We start from the raw sequence: 17,232 nt of genomic DNA, 5'->3' as shown, positions 1-17,232 counted from the left end.
TGACTGTTTTGATGTGCTATGATTTTATTTTCCAAACCAGCACCCTCTGCAGCATCACCGTCGACCGGCTCCTCACGATGCTGCTCCTCTAGCGAAAACCGTCTCCAGGTTGCGTCCATATCCTACACTTACCCGCATACATACACGCACGTACACACACACAAATACATACACACACCTACACTCATAGCACACAAACACAGACACACATACATACACCTACACACATACTACACAAACACATACACACACGCATACATACAGACACCTACACACACACACCTACACACAACTACCTACACACTCAGGCCTGCACACAGACACAAATACATATGCCTGCACACACACATACACATCCCCCCACCACACAAACACTCATACACACAACTACCCACACACTCATACCTGCATACAGACAGAAACACACATGCCTACATACACATACCCCCTACATACAAACACACATATCTCACCACACACACGCCTACATACACACACACACACTCGTGATTGCGAAAAACATAATTTGAATTCAAGAGATCAAAATTCAAATTATTATTTTTTTCCCCCAATGATTTCAACGGTTTTTGAGTGCACATTTGAATAGTGTTTACGGGGGGGGGGAGAGGGGAGTCGAGCTGCCTCATAGTTTCCGCAAATTTCACAACGGTTTTCAGAAAACTTTACTTGAGTTCCCTTGCACCCCTTTCTAGCGTGCAGGCTTGCTATGGCTTTTCATCGACGACAATATCTTTTTGGTTTTACTTTGCATCATAGCACAAATAGATCGTGCGATAGGACGCTTGCTTCAAAATCGAAAAATTCCGAGTTCAAAGAGCTATGCCACCAAATATCCACATGTGATGTTCGTGCTCGAACAATCCGTTGACCCGAAAGTCCCGAGGTCGGCAGCTAACAGTTGCCTTGGTGAAGAGTTTCTAGAGATTCCAGCCCTTCTACCAGAACGATGCCTTAATTATGGAGGTGGTGCTACTATCTATTCGTCAGGTACCCTCTTGCCATATGATTCAAATCCGATACACTAATTAAATCTGCAGGCGCGAGAGATACCGGAGTACCATGGTATATCATAGCTCAATTAACAAACCGTTCTTTTCTGTGTGGCATTTATTTTTAATTAGCTGCGTTGCCCGGCTTTGCCCGGTCTATTTTGAAAACAAAAATTGTGTCAAGTGACGTATATTCAACAATCAGGCATAAATTTAAAAAAAAAAAATCATCATGCAAAATTTCAACTCCAAACAATGACGATTGATATTGAAATACTTTTAAGAAATTAAAATAAAATGAGAAAGATGGATTTAAAAAGCGTAACTATGGAAACACAAAATAAAATAAGTTTCAGAGTTGAAAATGAGAAAGAAACAATGGATTCAAAAAGCGTTACCGTGGAAACGCAAAATAAAATGGTTAAAAACTTGAATAGAGAACAGATTTTTGAACTTCATTTAATTCGCTTGTAACTTTTTTTCTAATGGAGATACAGGGTTAAACTTCCGACCATTGATCAAGTTAGATCTGAAGTAAAAAAGGTAGCTCTTTTCAATGGTGTCAAAACGAAAACTGTAGGACAATTCCTTCACTTTTTATTGATGGATTTAATGAAAAAAGTATTGCCTAAATTTCAGATAAGCCTAAACAAATTCGAGCTAAAAACGTAAATAACTCCCGCCGCAATTAAGTTAGAGCGTTGGAACAAATTGCGTAGAACGCGGGAAATTCTACCCTTTTCAACGATATGTAATTTTACTAATAGGGAAGTTTTCGATTTTTCAATTTTATTTTTATATGATAGAGTAACATGTATGAACATCATAGGTGAAAAAATTTTTGCGATACGATAAGTAGTTTTTTTTAAATTAATTTTTAAAGTTCAAGCTCTTGTGACGTCAAATGGCATAGGAAGTGACGTCATCCCCTCTTCTGATAGGGGAGAAGCGAAGGTCACGCATTCGACTTCGAGGGCGAAACGTAAAAGGCTTTCTCCTCGCATTTAACTCCTCGCGTTTCTGGAACATTAAGCCTCTCATCCTCTCGAAAATATTCGAATATCTCATTGGTGTTACTTGAGGAAGATTATTTAGATTGTGCTTTAACGAATCCGGCCTCCATAGTGTGTTCAAAAGGATTATTGAATTTCTAAAAAATATAAATATCAGCGCGCTCAAAATGTCCCTAGCGAAAACAAGGGATCTTCGGCGGAAGGCTGCCCATTCGCGCCCTGTGACGTAGGCTCGTGACGTTTCAGAAGCGCGCACTTTTGCGCGTGGATTTTTAAAAATTCATTAAAAATCAACCACGGTGTTTTAAAATTCGGCGATGGTGAATTTTTTAGTTTTAAAGGTTAATTAACAATATCCAATAGCCAAAATATGAACATTTAATAGGTTGCAACTTCCCTATTGGAATAAAAAAAGAACTATTCATTGAATTTTTTTCGAACTGGTCTGCAAACCTTCTCAGGACTTAAAGGAACAAACTGTGAAAATTTCAGCGAAATCGGCCCGGTAGTTCTCGAGTTTTGCGAGTTCAAACAAACAGACGCTTTTTGGACACTTCATTTTATACTATGTAGAGATGATGGAATAATGAACAGCCAAAGAGTTAGGGATGGGGTAGAGGTGTGTGTGGATAAATTCATATGGGAGTAGTGGTGTGCGCAGAAAGTCTAACAAAAGGAAAGGAATAAAATGCTCCTCCTTTGTCGCAACTGGAGTTAAGGGCCTGATTCAACTCAAACGTGTTCTATTTGATAAAATTCTGTCCATTAGTAGCTTAGCGAGAAATTTCTTTCTGGGGGGAAGGGGGGGGGGGTAAAGGAAATTTCTGATTTCTCTATTGGTGAATACAACTGATCGTATTTGATTCCATCGGATTCTGTTACAGTTGAATGTGCCTCTAAACAGGGGCGGCAAATAGGGGGGTCAAGAGGGGGCGGTTGCACCCCCAAAGTTTTTGAGCAGAATGATAGAAAATGAGCGAATTCAATTTGTAAGTCGGAAATCAATGTTCATTAAAGGAAATCTCGCTGGTTCTTAGCAACTATTTGATGAAACTCGACACATTCTCAGACTAGAAAAAGTGTTTTCGTTATTTGGATGATGATTCAGAAATTCATGAAGTATTTTCAGCTTTTTCAGAACATAGAAAACTGATAGAAAACCATGGTTAATTTTAACTAAAGAAGACATTGCCTCATATAGGCTAAATATTTCACACTTGTGTGCTCAGTGTAATGATGGTACGTCCAATATGAGAGGCCCGTGAAAAGTGGTGTAGCAGCATAGTTTTTACAAGAAAATTCCTTGATATTTTACAATTACTTTTACGCTCATTTTTTTAAGTGTATATTTTTTTAATGAGCGTTCATCGCCTTATTCTGCTAGAAACACGTTTGAGCTGCTCAATACATTATAATGCTTTCATAGAAACTTCTTAAAAATGCATGTAATTATTGAATAAAAAAAGACATATCAATCAAATACTTTTTATGGGGCTCTATAATTATGCAATCGCGGAGTGACACAAGATAGTCTTCAAGAGTTAAAACGATAAAAACATTTCTCTACAACTTCAAAGCAGTGATTTGACGACTGGAAGAATTACTGCAAAACGATTCTTTCAATGGTGAAAAAGCTCATGCCCTTTAGCATGTATGACTTTGTTTGAATTTTTATCCAATTTGTTTGCATCGGGAAAAGGTTTTTGAAAAATGCTTTACTCTATCAAAATTTATATCTTCAATCCGCTACTCGACTATTCAAACCACAGTTCAATCTACAATTGATCTGTGCACCATACTACCACAGTTCAATCTACAATTGAAACTGAAAATTGATTTTTTATAGATGTATATTTCAATCAATCGTGAAATTTTCAACAAAATTCTTCCTTTGAGCCAATTTTAAAGAGGCGCGAAAAAAAAAAAAAAAGTGATAAAAATCCACATGATGATGGGAAGTCAAACATTGATTTTTGAATATTTTGTATGAAGTGATAGATTCAGTTTCGAATGAAATTAACACAAGATTTGATGATAATTATTTTTCTGTATGGTTGGCTGGGATTATGGTTATTTGGATTAGATTTTGAAAACGGAAAATAAAATGTTTCAACTGTGACTAAAATGTTTAGCATGAGGCAAGAAAAATTGCAAGCAGTATACCGACAGAATGGTTTTCACATTCAGAGACAGCAGTTTCGTCCTTGTTATGGGCTCATTAGTCTGGAATAGTGAATAACAGATCTGGAGGCAGATGATATCTCATTGAAGCTGAGAGTGCCGACATGACTAGATTATTCAGTGATGAAAAGTTTAAGCCCCTTACAGTTTTTGAAGTAGCCTGGGTGATTTTGAAGAGCAAGATATAAAAAGTGTTTTCATACATAACTTTGTGTTACTTCAATTATTTTTTAACTATAGCAATCAGCTCAGCCAGTAGAGAAATAATTTTTTTATGTCTCGGAGGTTAGAGAAATATTTTCGAAGCACAAATGGGGGAAAAAATACGTTTTCCATTTAGCTGAACTGGAAAAACAGAATGACATTGGGCACTGATAGATTAGTAACACGATTCCCTGCTCTTCCGCATTCAAACAAATCATGCATTATAACTTTTCCAAAAGATATAAAAACTCTAGTAGCGAGATGTTTTGTCTGATAACTTTTTAGTCAATGGATCAAAATTTTAATTGTTTTTAAACACTAATTTTATTTATACTAAACCGATTTTATGACAATTTCTTGTTAGCTAATGCGTGTTTGGTTTCGCTTTGGGGTTATACATATTTAAGAAACTCGACACCCCCAAACGAAATGGTGAAATGCCGCCCCTGCCTCTAAATCAGCGTTAGGATGCGTTTGTAATCCATCGCGACAGCGACGAAAGTTAGTCTTAGAATTTCCCCGTAAATTATCGACTCTCCGTAATTGTATTAACTCGTATTGCTAATAGCAGATTCATTGACACTTTTCATTCCAGAAGTAAAAACTAAGTTCACCCAGGTTACGGTGATTTGTTGAGTGCACTATTACCGCATTGAATGCCACTTTCACAAATGAATCGCTCAATTTCGAGGATTCTTCGGTCGTAGGACAAATTTCGTCGTTTACGACGATCCTTTCAGTGCAGGGTCAGAAACTTAATATCAAATCGCATTAAACGTTCGTCAATTTAGTGAGGAATTTACTCGGGGCGTTTTCCACGCAGCCATTTAGTCAAATATGCCGAAGAGGTGGTGACATTTGAGCATGCGTTGCCGAGGCTGTAGTCTGTTTTAGTTTGGCACCCATAATGGCAGTTTATCGCTGTAGAATAATTTTCTTGGTGTCGCAATGATTGTGAACTCACAATCAAAACGCATCAGATTGCAGACGAGGGGATCCAAAATGTCTGACGAGTTGCCTCAACCTATTTACCGTGATCTTCGGGAAAAGATGATCACCGCTCCATCTGGGGACACGGTTTGGGAGGGGCCAGGACTCATCTGCATTCGTCCCATGGACCCCTCTCGCTCCGTCGATTTAATGGCCTCATCGAAGGGTATTGTGCGTGAAATGGGAATGCGCGGGAAACCTCACCGGGTGACCATTGCGACTGCTTTTCTATAGATGCATGGAACGTGGAAGGGGTAGGATTAAACGATCCAATCTAAATCGATTGCGTCATTTGGATGAATAAATATGTCATCCTCATCATCGACAGTCCGCGAAATGAGGTCTGTGCTTTGGAATAGATGCTGACAAATTAATGGTTTAGAAAATGTTAGTTAGGGATTTGAAACAGTTTTTGTTTAACCATAAATCAGCACCATATACTGTTGTCAAATCTAAAATGCAGGTGATGCATTTTAATTATATTTGTTACCATGAAAGATCGAAATTGGAGAATGTTGACTTTCACCAATGATTCACCGGAAATATTCGACCCTTCGCCGATTTTTTTGGCATATAAAGTTTGACTACAGTACCGACGTCCACCGAATTTCGGACTTTACTATTGCTAAGGCGGTGAGGAATTACATTGTGAGATTTCGAAATGCGGTTTTGTACAAAAATATGTATTTAAAGGAACGATTTTTTCTATTTGCCGCAAGTATTCAATTTCAAAGTTTAAAATCAATTTACTGCATCATTGTGAGTCATGCGAACCGAAGTTATTTAAACACAAGAATAAATCTATATATATATATAAATGAATGTTTGTCTGTATGTCATCCATGAACTCAAAAACTACCCGGCAGATTTGGCTGAAACTTTCACCGTTTGTTATTTTTGGTACTGGGAACGTTTATAGACCAATTCGAAAAAAATCAGATTGATAGTTCCTTTTTTATTCCAATTTAAATCACAATCCATTGGATAAGTACGAATAAAATTAATTCGCGTGAAAGATCTCATTGATAAGAAGTTAGCTGTTGCCATTTTTCTTGAGTTTGAACAAATAAATTCTTTCTTTATTGTTTTATGGCTTTTCATGCAACGGGGGGATTTAAAACTTTTTCTATTTGATATTTTTAGCGACTGATTGATCTTGCAAACTGCGTGAGTACAAAATTTGAGTATAGTCACGGTTTCACTTGATACCTGGACCGATTATTATGAAAATTGCTATATATATGTATTTTTCCACGGAGAAGGTGCATAATATGCTCATTGAAGCCACTCGCCACCAGGTGGCACTGCAGAGTAGCAACTTCTGCCCCGTTCAACCGATTGTCATGAAAATCAGTATAATGATGTATTTTTTTTTTGTTGGCGTAGCAACGCGCGTCGGGTACAGCTAGTAGTCGATAAAAATCACTACATTGTAATCATTCTAAATAGATTTTTCTGATGGATCAATTAAAATTTAGTTCGAAATGATAAATGTAAAACCATCCCTGCGTTAAATTTCCTCCATCGATTGTTTTGTGAAATCATCGAGACTGTATTATTGTTTTATACAAGTATTTACTATTGTATTGCTTCAGTATGTATGGAAAGCTTTATAAATGTGACCATTTGGTTAGTTGAAGTCAATTAAAAATAAAATAAATGTTTGAAATACATTCGTCTCTCAATATTTACAGTGAATACTGCTAAGTGGTTATGTAAATTTCTAGGTCTACAAGGGGAGGTCATGGCCCCTTAAATCGTCTACAATATTATCCATCTATCATTATTGTATGTAGTCATAACTAAATAATTGCATACAAGATGAATATTATGCAAATATATTATTTCACATTGAAATAATATATTTGCATGATAACTGTATGAATAAAATGTACTAGTGTTTACCGTAATATATTCAATTTGATAATTATTTGTTTAAGTTAATATTTGAAATAACTTCTTTTCACTGCTACTGAAATTAATTGGTAATATGTGGGTCATTTTCTCTAAACTGCTAAATTCTTGTCCTTGCTCCAAAAATAACAAACTAACTAGTATACAAATAAAACTGACGCTCGAATGCTTTAACAACATGTTTTTATGTTTGTAAAATAAGTTAAAACAAACACTCTATTATTATTATACATTTAAATAATTTTTTGACATGATTAATGTCATTCCCGTGTGTGTCCCTACCTCCACCTTAAAGCAAAATCAGCTCTAAAGATTCAGGAAGCCATGCATATTTGCACAGAAAATGTTGTTTAACCTCTTAAGAAGTGTTATGCAATGTTGTAAAATAGAAAAAAAAAATTCTTCAAGGTTTGCATTATTTAAAAAAAAAATAGTAAAAAATGTCCTTTGATTTTTTGTCATTCCCCTGTCGAGGAATGGAATGAATGTTTCTCACACCTGGTAATAGTTGTATTAACTCATAATTTAATCTTTGAATTCTGGTCTCATCATAGAAATAATCTTAATTAGTTCTTTTTGAATAAATATACGGTGTCGAGTATATTCGGGTGATATCAAGTTAAATCTTGATAAGTATTTTTAATGACTGTCATTACCCTGTCTTTGATAATTCAATTAATTTTGTAATAATCGCTCAATGAATGATTGACTCTTGTTTGTATAGAGTCCCCCCCCCCTTACTTTAAGTGACATTGATATTTGTTGTTTGCAGTTATGACAATATATAAGTTAACTTTAATTTTTGTCATTCCCCTGTCGTCCTTCCCCTGTAAAATGTAAGGGAAACAAATAACCACAATAACTACTTTTTGAACACAACGACATTGGATCTTTTTCAATTTCATAAAAGTAGTGTTTCCTTTTCCCACATAAATTATAATATCGTCAGTAAAACGCATTATTTCCTCTAAGTGTCATTCCCCTGTCACAGTGAATGCCATTCCTTGCCCTGTCCAAATTACGCTGTTTAGGGAAAATGACCCATGTATGTCTTACTAAGCGTTTAATTCCTGGCCGACTTGGTGCTTTTTATTGACGCCCAAACAGTTTCAGAAATTTTTCGTACCCAAAACTAATTTTTCAGCATGACCAGCCTCAAAATGAAAGTCTGTATGGCTGTAGGCCATGTAAGATTCACAAAAGTTGATGCCATTTCCATCAAATCCTTAAGAACTCACGAGCTTGAGACCTTGAGAAGAGCTATTATGAATCTTACAACGATTTTTTTATTTATTTATTTATTTTTTAAACACGAAGAACGTACTTCGGGTTTGCCCAAGCAGATATGCTAAAGCATCAGATTTATCTTTTAAATTTCAGCCATCTTTTTTTCTTCCCGCGTCGTCTCAAATGAGCCTCAGCAGAGGCGGACTCCGGAAGAAGAAAACAAAGCCTTTTGTGGCTGAAACAATGAGAAATCTCTTCGACGGCGACAGCTTCTTCATCTTGATGGTTTCTTGATGACAGAGCGCCCAATGTAAAAAGGGAAAACTCGCCCAAATGAAGTTTGCGGAAATGAGGAAACGTTTCTTCTATCGGGGAAATGAGGTTTAGTGGAGAATCCTTTAGAGATATTCTTTCATGGCTGCGTCATTTTTTTTATTTTTTATAACGGGGCATATTTATGTGCGAATACATTGCACTTAAAAAAAAAAAGTAAATGAGAACCTCATTCAAGCGAATAACTGTCGGCGCTTGCACTTGTAGATGAAAATACTGTTAAGAAGGCGAATCATTCCTCTCGTAAAAAGCTGAGTATGTAACATAAAATAATTGAAATTAGATTTAGCTCTGGGATAAATTATCGCTCCAATACTCTCCATATGTAATCATCCTCATATAAATACTAGCCAACGATTGAGTAACCCTCGAGTTTCAACAATGAAATTCGCTCCACGGAATGATAATTTGATAATGTGTTATGATAGTGTTTAACATGCAGGGACAGGTCTTATTGGGACAAGGCTGAACTCGATCTGGCAACTTAACTGTTTTTATGGTAAGACTATAATTTCAGGGGAAGGAAGAAACGAAAAAATGGTTAACAATGAATGCTACCTACTGGAGTTTAGGGTTAATCCACAGGGGTTAGGGTTAAAATTTCAACTATCAAAATAGCACCAAACAGGCAATGGCTTCGTTAAAATGTAGAAGAGTAGAAGTAATTTTCACCCTTCATACCATGACGGGCGACTGTCTAGTATAAGGCCCGTATATATATATATGACGACGCATCAGCTTAAGATCAGCCTTTTTGGATCGGAGCGCGTGTTTGAGTGGTTGTCTTTTCTGGCGAGTTATCGCGTTGGTGATTGTTCACTGTAAGCAATTATTAGCGGCACGTGAATTGTTTATTGAATAAAATGTTATTTTCTTCGATTTGGCGAAATCGGAAACTTTGCTGTGGTAACCCAAGCAGTGCAACAATGAAAAATCCGATCCAAAATGGCTAAACTTAAGCTGATGCGTCGGTCTATCTATATAGCGGCTCTAGTCTAGTATATTAAAGAATGACGTCATTACTATTAAACATATTAAATTTCTGCGCTGAGTTAGCTGTTTGATCTTCTTAGAGTTATTCACTTTCTATTAACAAATTTCACACCCGGGAAGTTGGATTTTGGGCGCTGGTTTTGCTAATTTTAAGAGCGTTGATAGAGTTCATTTCACAACTAATCTGTTCCAATGGCAAACCTTTCTACGAGATCCATGTAACACGTCCAAGATGTAATTTTCGAGCATAAAATTTCAGAAACACAAATTAATTAAACCCAGTGGCGCAATAAGCCATAGAGCCCCAGACCTACTGTGCTCATCTCAGTTTTCGTGACCGAGGGTTCTGGTGTACAGGACAGATGTTTCAGTCAATGGGTTAACCAAACGAGGAAACCCCAGTGTTTAGTTCCCAAACAAGCTTGATACTCATTTTATCAGCCCACTGAAGAAATAAAAAGCTGAGTTGACCGTGTCCAACCTGGGAGTCGAATCCGGGCCTACGGCGTGCTAACGCGAAGCGCTACTATTAAGCCACAGGTCTTCACTTCTCATACTAGATCCTGTAAACCAGTGTCCCTATGCCATTATGGCCGATCCTTATTTACCTTACATTGCCAATTCTAGATTCAATTGATGTAGTTTATGTAATCCACAACATGGCATCAGTACGATATCGATTTCTGTACTTAATTTCAATTCAAATTTGAAAAGCCAGTTGTCGACAAAGGTGCTATTGAAAATGGTAGTGGGACTTGTGGAAGTAGTTCATTAAAATTTGACGACTGCGACTTCTGCTCCCATGTTTTCAGTGTTTGCAACTTGTGACCCATTTTAAACATCCACGACCCAGACTTGGGTCGCGATCCAATGGTTACAATCATTTGAATTGCATCTCATTCTGGTCGTGAGATGAACGGAAAAGAAGGGAAATTCATCTTAATTGCTGTTTGTTTTGCAGGTGCCCCAGAGACCCGAGCCAGAAGCTCATCAAACGTGTCATAGCTATGGAGGGAGAAACTATTCGGTGAGTTATCCATTGTGTTCTTTACTGCTCTTTTATTACCGAAGTTCGTTGCGCTTTTAATGCCGGAGTATATCTTCACTCACTTCTGTCAAAATGAATGTTAGATAGACATAACTCCTGACTGCAACGCTAAACCTACCTTCCAGGACAATTAACCCAATCCCCTCGCCCCTTCGTAGCCTAGAACACAAGAAATAAAAATTGCTCATCAAAAAGGAAAATCATGTAATTTCATTTGCTACAACATACGTTTGTGAATCTGTATTTTCCGTCAATGCAGTTACAAAAACTACATAACGAGCGGTCTAGATGCTAAACTTGACATTAGACTTCAGATACTAAAAATGATGTGAAAGCCAAAAGAACGTGTTGCTCTTCCAGTTATTTCGCTCACTTTTAGAATTGCAATGATTTTATTACCTACTGTTTTTGTCTCTTCAATTTGAGTGTTGTACACCGGAAATTCTAAATGCCGTTCACCTACCCGTGTTTTATAAAGAGTTATGTCCCCCTCGAATTGGTTATGGTGAATTTAATTAAGTTCTATATCTACACTGTAAAAAATCTCGGAAAACTCTCTGAATATACAAAAAAGTTTTCCGTAATACACAGATTCGTACGCCCTCCGCAGTTTTCTGCTATAATCAAAAACGTTTCCCGTTTAGCAAGAAAGTAAGAGTCGACGCATGCGCAGCTCACACGGCAATTTTATAGTCCAGCAGCAAATCTAAACTGAAACTTTCGAAAGCACGCAATGAAAACAAGTGCTGACTCATGTATGTAAAGTAACACTCATCAAGGGGATTAGTAGAAGTTTTGTTCCTCGCATGAATTCACTGAAGATAATTTTAAAGTCTTATATTTTCTTGCATATGTATCGTCATGAGATTGAATTTGAAGCTATGTCACTTATTTTTAAGTACGAAGTGCAAATTCTCGACGCATGCTCGCGGAAGGAATACAAACTGAAATTAAAAACCAAATAACTGCCGAGAGGACGCCATCTAAATTCATTGCGTCGCATAACTTGTGTAGGTAATTTACTTTTTTCTTGGATACTTTTCTTCTTTCTATACCAAATGGGTAATTTTTGTTGGCAGAATTTTATTCTGTCATAAAAATCACCTTTTTGGTGACCAAAGCCTGCAAAAGACCACCACCGACGAATAGGTAAGTCGCTTTGCAACTCTATTACTTTAAAGAGATTTAGTTCATATAAATCTCGTTAAAAAAAAAAAACTATTTTCTTCAGTATCATTTTTTCGTTGTGAACTATTGCAATTTGAAAATAATTTACATTACATAGAACACATATTTAAAGTGCAAGTGTGTCTAGTTTTATTCTGTAAAATTTATGAATTGAAGATTATAAAAAACTTTAAATAAGTGTTATTGTGTACTTTGTTTTTATGTGTCAATCTCAGTTAATATTTGGCTGAACATTTATGTATCAAGCATTATGAATTAAATGTTATAATATGCAAATTGTCAGGTTTGATAGTTCGTCTTTAAGGTTGCATGTTTTCATTCTCTTGTAAACAGTGTAGCTAGATTGTATGAAGTAAAAAAAAAACTATCTCTTGTAATTAGGAACATAGTGCTTCAGTATTATCTAAATGACGATATCTCTTTAAATATTTGCATTAGCGAAACGCTTTAAATTAGTTAAATGTGTATTAATTTATTTAACAAATAGATACATATATGTATTTAAAAGTGTCTTCATTTTTTTCGTTTTACAAGCCTCAATTTTACCAAAAGCAAAAAAAAAAAAAAAGACTTAATAAATAATTTTGTATTTTTACACCATATTAAAGTATTTGACTTATAATTTATATGATACTTTGATTTATAATGTATATGATGTTGCTTTTTCAAGGGGGGGGGGGCGCTTCATAGCATTTTATGGGTGCACCATCACTCTTATGGTGGGGGGGGGGTATTCTCGTATATATGAAATGGAATACTCATGTAATAGAGTTCAATGTTTTAATAAATAAAATATATAATGCATTTTGCACACACTGTAAAAATAAAATCAGTAACCTATTTTGAATATGTATTTATATTTGTGATGAGCTGGAAAAGGGCAAGAACAGAAGAATCAACCCGAATGGTTCCAGCAGGGGGACTTGGTGTCATATTTAAATTCATCAATTTCTCTGTTGGTACTTTTCGGTACACTTTGTTCGTCAGAGAAATTGACTTGAGGTGAACGAATTTATTAACGCGAAGGGTAGGTAAGTCCTGTCAAATTTTATCCGAAGATAAAAGCTATCAAGTTAGATACAAGATATGTTTTTAAGTTCTGCATTAAAAATACAATATGTTGATAGTTTTGTCTTGAAAATATTGAGAGAAAAACTGAAGTTTAAGATTGTTTAACAAACAATCCCCACTTTTCAGAAGGTACCCCCACTCCAATTCCCCGACGATTTTGTGATTAGGAATGAAACTACTAGATTATTTCATAATTTTTCAAAAATTTATAACTGTGCATATGTTATGCTGTTAACCATGCTATTTGTCATTAGAAATTCCAAAAAAAAAAAAAAAATCCACGAATGATTCTAAAATTGCTTGTATTATTGCTCTTAGATATGAAAGAATTGAAACTGATATGGTATGCAATACTGTAACAAAGAATTATATTTTAGAAAAAATCACGGAAAAAGGATTCCGAAATTCTCGGAAACGTTTTTGAAAATTGTTTGGAGAATTCCGAAATACTCGGAAACGTTTTCGAAACTTTCATGAACCACAGCTGCACAGAATACTCAGAAACATTTCTGGAAATTACGGAAAGAGGATTCCGAAATACTCAGAAACGTTTCTGAAAATTACAGAAAGAGGATTCCGAAATACTCAGACACGTTTCTGGACATTACAGAAAGAGGATTCCGAAATACTCAGAAACGTTTCTGAAAATTACAGAAAGAGGATTCCGAAATACTCAGACACATTTCTGGACATTACAGAAAGAGGATTCCGAAATACTCAGACACGTTTCTGGACATTACAGAAAGAGGATTCCGAAATACTCAGAAACGTTTTTGAAACTTTCATGAACCACAGCTGCACGATATACTCAGAAACGTTTCCGGATTTTTTTTACAGTGTACGCATTGCAAGTATCTATACACTAATAACAGAGGTCCGCACTGAATATTGGTCTATGAAAGTGAAATGTTCAAAATCCCCTCTGTTGCTTCCTCGCCACGGTGTTATTCTTATCCCAAATTTGTAATGTTGGCTCTGAATACGTTGTTGATCTACGACCCGAGAATCTGATGTTGCCTTCCCTACATGGATGAGGTTTGAATCCTCGTCCCAAAACTCCCGATGTTGCTTTTGCAGTATTGCCTGGCTCGTCGACTAGGTATTGATCTGCATTCCAGAACTCGCGATGTTGGGTATTTTCTTCTCGGTGCGGTGCTGATTCTTATCCAAAAACTCAGGAATTTATTTTCTGGTCTTAATCTCTGTCTTAAATCTAGCCACTATCCGCCTCTGAGAAGTTGAGCTATGGCCTTGAGCAAGTCAATTTCTTTCATAGAAGAGCAATCAGTAAGAATAGGAATCGTTAGGCGCAGAGTTGGGCTACCATTAAGTCTTTTGAACTTCAGCCGTTTTTCCTCACTCCTATTTCAACAAATGGAATCGTTTAATCGGCCGGAGCTCAACCTGTCAGAGGCGGACAGTATGTTAGTTGTCCTCCTCTACATGATGTTGATTTCTGTGTGCCTCTTGCAGGTCGCATCCTAGGGGCCGCTACGTATCCATCCCCGCCGGACACTGTTGGGTCGAGGGCGATCACCTCACACATTCCATGGACTCCAATTTCTTTGGACCCGTGAGTATACCTCTTAGCTTTTCAGGCGTAGATGATACTTCATTCACTATATTTAAATTTCGCAATTTTTTAAAAAGTAATTACGTTTTGACATTTGTATGTAAATACGTAATGTTACGCTTTTCAGACATATTAAGTTATTGCCTTATATATACATTGTACGAGTAAATTCGGAGTCTTTAAATGTAATAGTTTATTTTATCGAATCAGATGTCGCCAATTAGCATTAACATAATTGGATGAAGTAGTTTTTAAAGTAGAAAAGCTAGAAACAATCGTGCTGTTTCGAAAACGTTTTTCCCTATTTTTGAAATTTGAATCTAAATATTTTGGAATAAACTTTCGGTCACCCATTAGTTATTTTAAGTAAACCGTCTGATTTGGTTTTTCAGTCAATCACAACAACTTTCATTGTTTCGTTGTTCAGATGAAATGTCGCAGTTATCATAGGGAAGCTATCTCTGGATTTAAAGTCATATAATCGAAAATAGCATTTTTCTTTATTTACTTGCATGTGTGGTTCAGGGTTTAAGCATTGTGGTAACGCCTAAAGCAATGGTTCCCAACTTTTTGCGCGTCGCGACCTTTTTTTTTTTTTGGAAACTAAGCAAGCCGTTTCACGACCCCATTTGGGGTAGCGACCCACAGGTTGGGAACCCATGCCCGATTTTTTTTTTTTTTTCTCGTTGAAAAAAAAAATATATATATATATATATATATCTATATAAATAGTCGGCCATGTAAACATGATGGAAAATCTGTTAAAATCACCGTAAAAATTTTATTCGTGCATGTTTTCCTTTACCTTTTTTAAAAACTGCATGATGTATATCGTTGCTGATAAGGCGAATGGACGTATCTAACTTTTAAGCATTTTGCAGAAAACCGATTTTAAAGATTTCCAGTTTACTGTATCGCTTGAGAACCGCCACCCGTGTGAGGGCCTGTAACTTTTTTACTATTTATCGTAGAGATACGCCCATTGGGCATATTATAAAATCGACTTTGGGCATTTCTCTGGTGGTCATAACTCATTTCGTTTTTTTTTTTTTTTTTTTTTTTTTTTTTTGAGATACGCCCATTGGTCATTTTAGCGACGATATTATGGTTCATTTCTGATACAACCAGTGACATCTAGACTATTTTCAGGTGTCTCTGGGTCTGATCATCGCCAAAGCTTCCCACATCGTGTGGCCTCCCTCCCGATGGCAGCGGTTAGAGTCCAACCTTGTATCAGACCGAAAGCCCCACCGCTGGCCACAGAAACTCTCTCCAGACTTGCAATGGGAGGAGGAAGTCGACCTGTAATAAACCGACGAATGAACCCCACTGGAAAGTTGTAGAAAATCCATCAGCACTCTGATCACGTGGCAGGGTGAACCTATCATAAATGATGTTATTTATTTTAGCAGGATACCCGCAGTTGTGAAAACAGTCCTTTCAAAAATAGTGAATGGGAAATGTATTGTACAAAGACCGGGAATTTGGTGGTGGGCATCAGAACTTGTAGACTATCGTTTTGATGCTTCATTGTTCTACTGGAGCTTGTTGATTTGATGAGAAGAGTCATACAGTTGAAGAGCTACAATATGGCAAAGGACAATTTTGTATGAAAATGTCACACATGACTTTCGGGGGTACAAGACCCCTTCTTCATCACAAGGAATGCAGCTAATGGGGAGAACTGAAGCAACTCCGATTCATATATCATGCAATTTCCAATTCAATGTTATTCTCTCATTGACTTGTTTGATTATTTTACAAAGATTCGTTGTTTATTATGTCGAAAAAAATCATGTTTAGACTACTTAATTCTTATTCCTAGAAATTAAAGTGTGATAAAATTCACTTTAGTCAGCGAAAACTCGCAAAAAAGGAATTGAAAATCGTTTAAGTTTATAGTTAAATTAAGTGCTATGTCTGCATACCATGCACAATGTAGATGAAAACGACAGACGAATATTGCGCGTTTAATTTGTCGAACCAAAGCAGCACAGTTTGTTATTGCACCAATCAAATCAACAATGTTTAGACGAGTAATCTAATGAACTTGCGTTCATTAAAATGTTTATAGCATTAGTGCGAACTGTTGTACAGTCGACTCCCGCTACAACGCGATTCGACTTACGCGAAATGGCTTTAACGCGAGTTTTTCCCGAGTAACGAATTTTAGGGCTAACGCGAATTCCTCTTCTGCAATACGAATTTTTTTGGAAGGAAGTATCGATTTCGTTATTGGATCCTAAATATTGATTTCGTGAATATATTTTATCCCTATTGCGTCACTGATAGCGAAAGTTCCCTTCACCATACTAGTCCACGCATCGCTTTATTAGTGCATCAAGTAACCTCTCGGCGTCTTTCTTTTTTCTTTCTAAATGTTAAAGTTGATGAAATACAATGGCACCTTAGTCCACTGTTTCATCTAAAGTTTGTAAAGATGCTTAACTAAAAAGTACGTCGACGGTAGCACGACATTAAGTATAC

The sequence above is a fragment of the Uloborus diversus genome, chromosome 2 (assembly GCF_026930045.1).
Source record: "Uloborus diversus isolate 005 chromosome 2, Udiv.v.3.1, whole genome shotgun sequence".
Lineage (NCBI taxonomy): Eukaryota > Metazoa > Arthropoda > Arachnida > Araneae > Uloboridae > Uloborus > Uloborus diversus.
Note: the sequence above shows the minus strand (reverse complement) of the source record.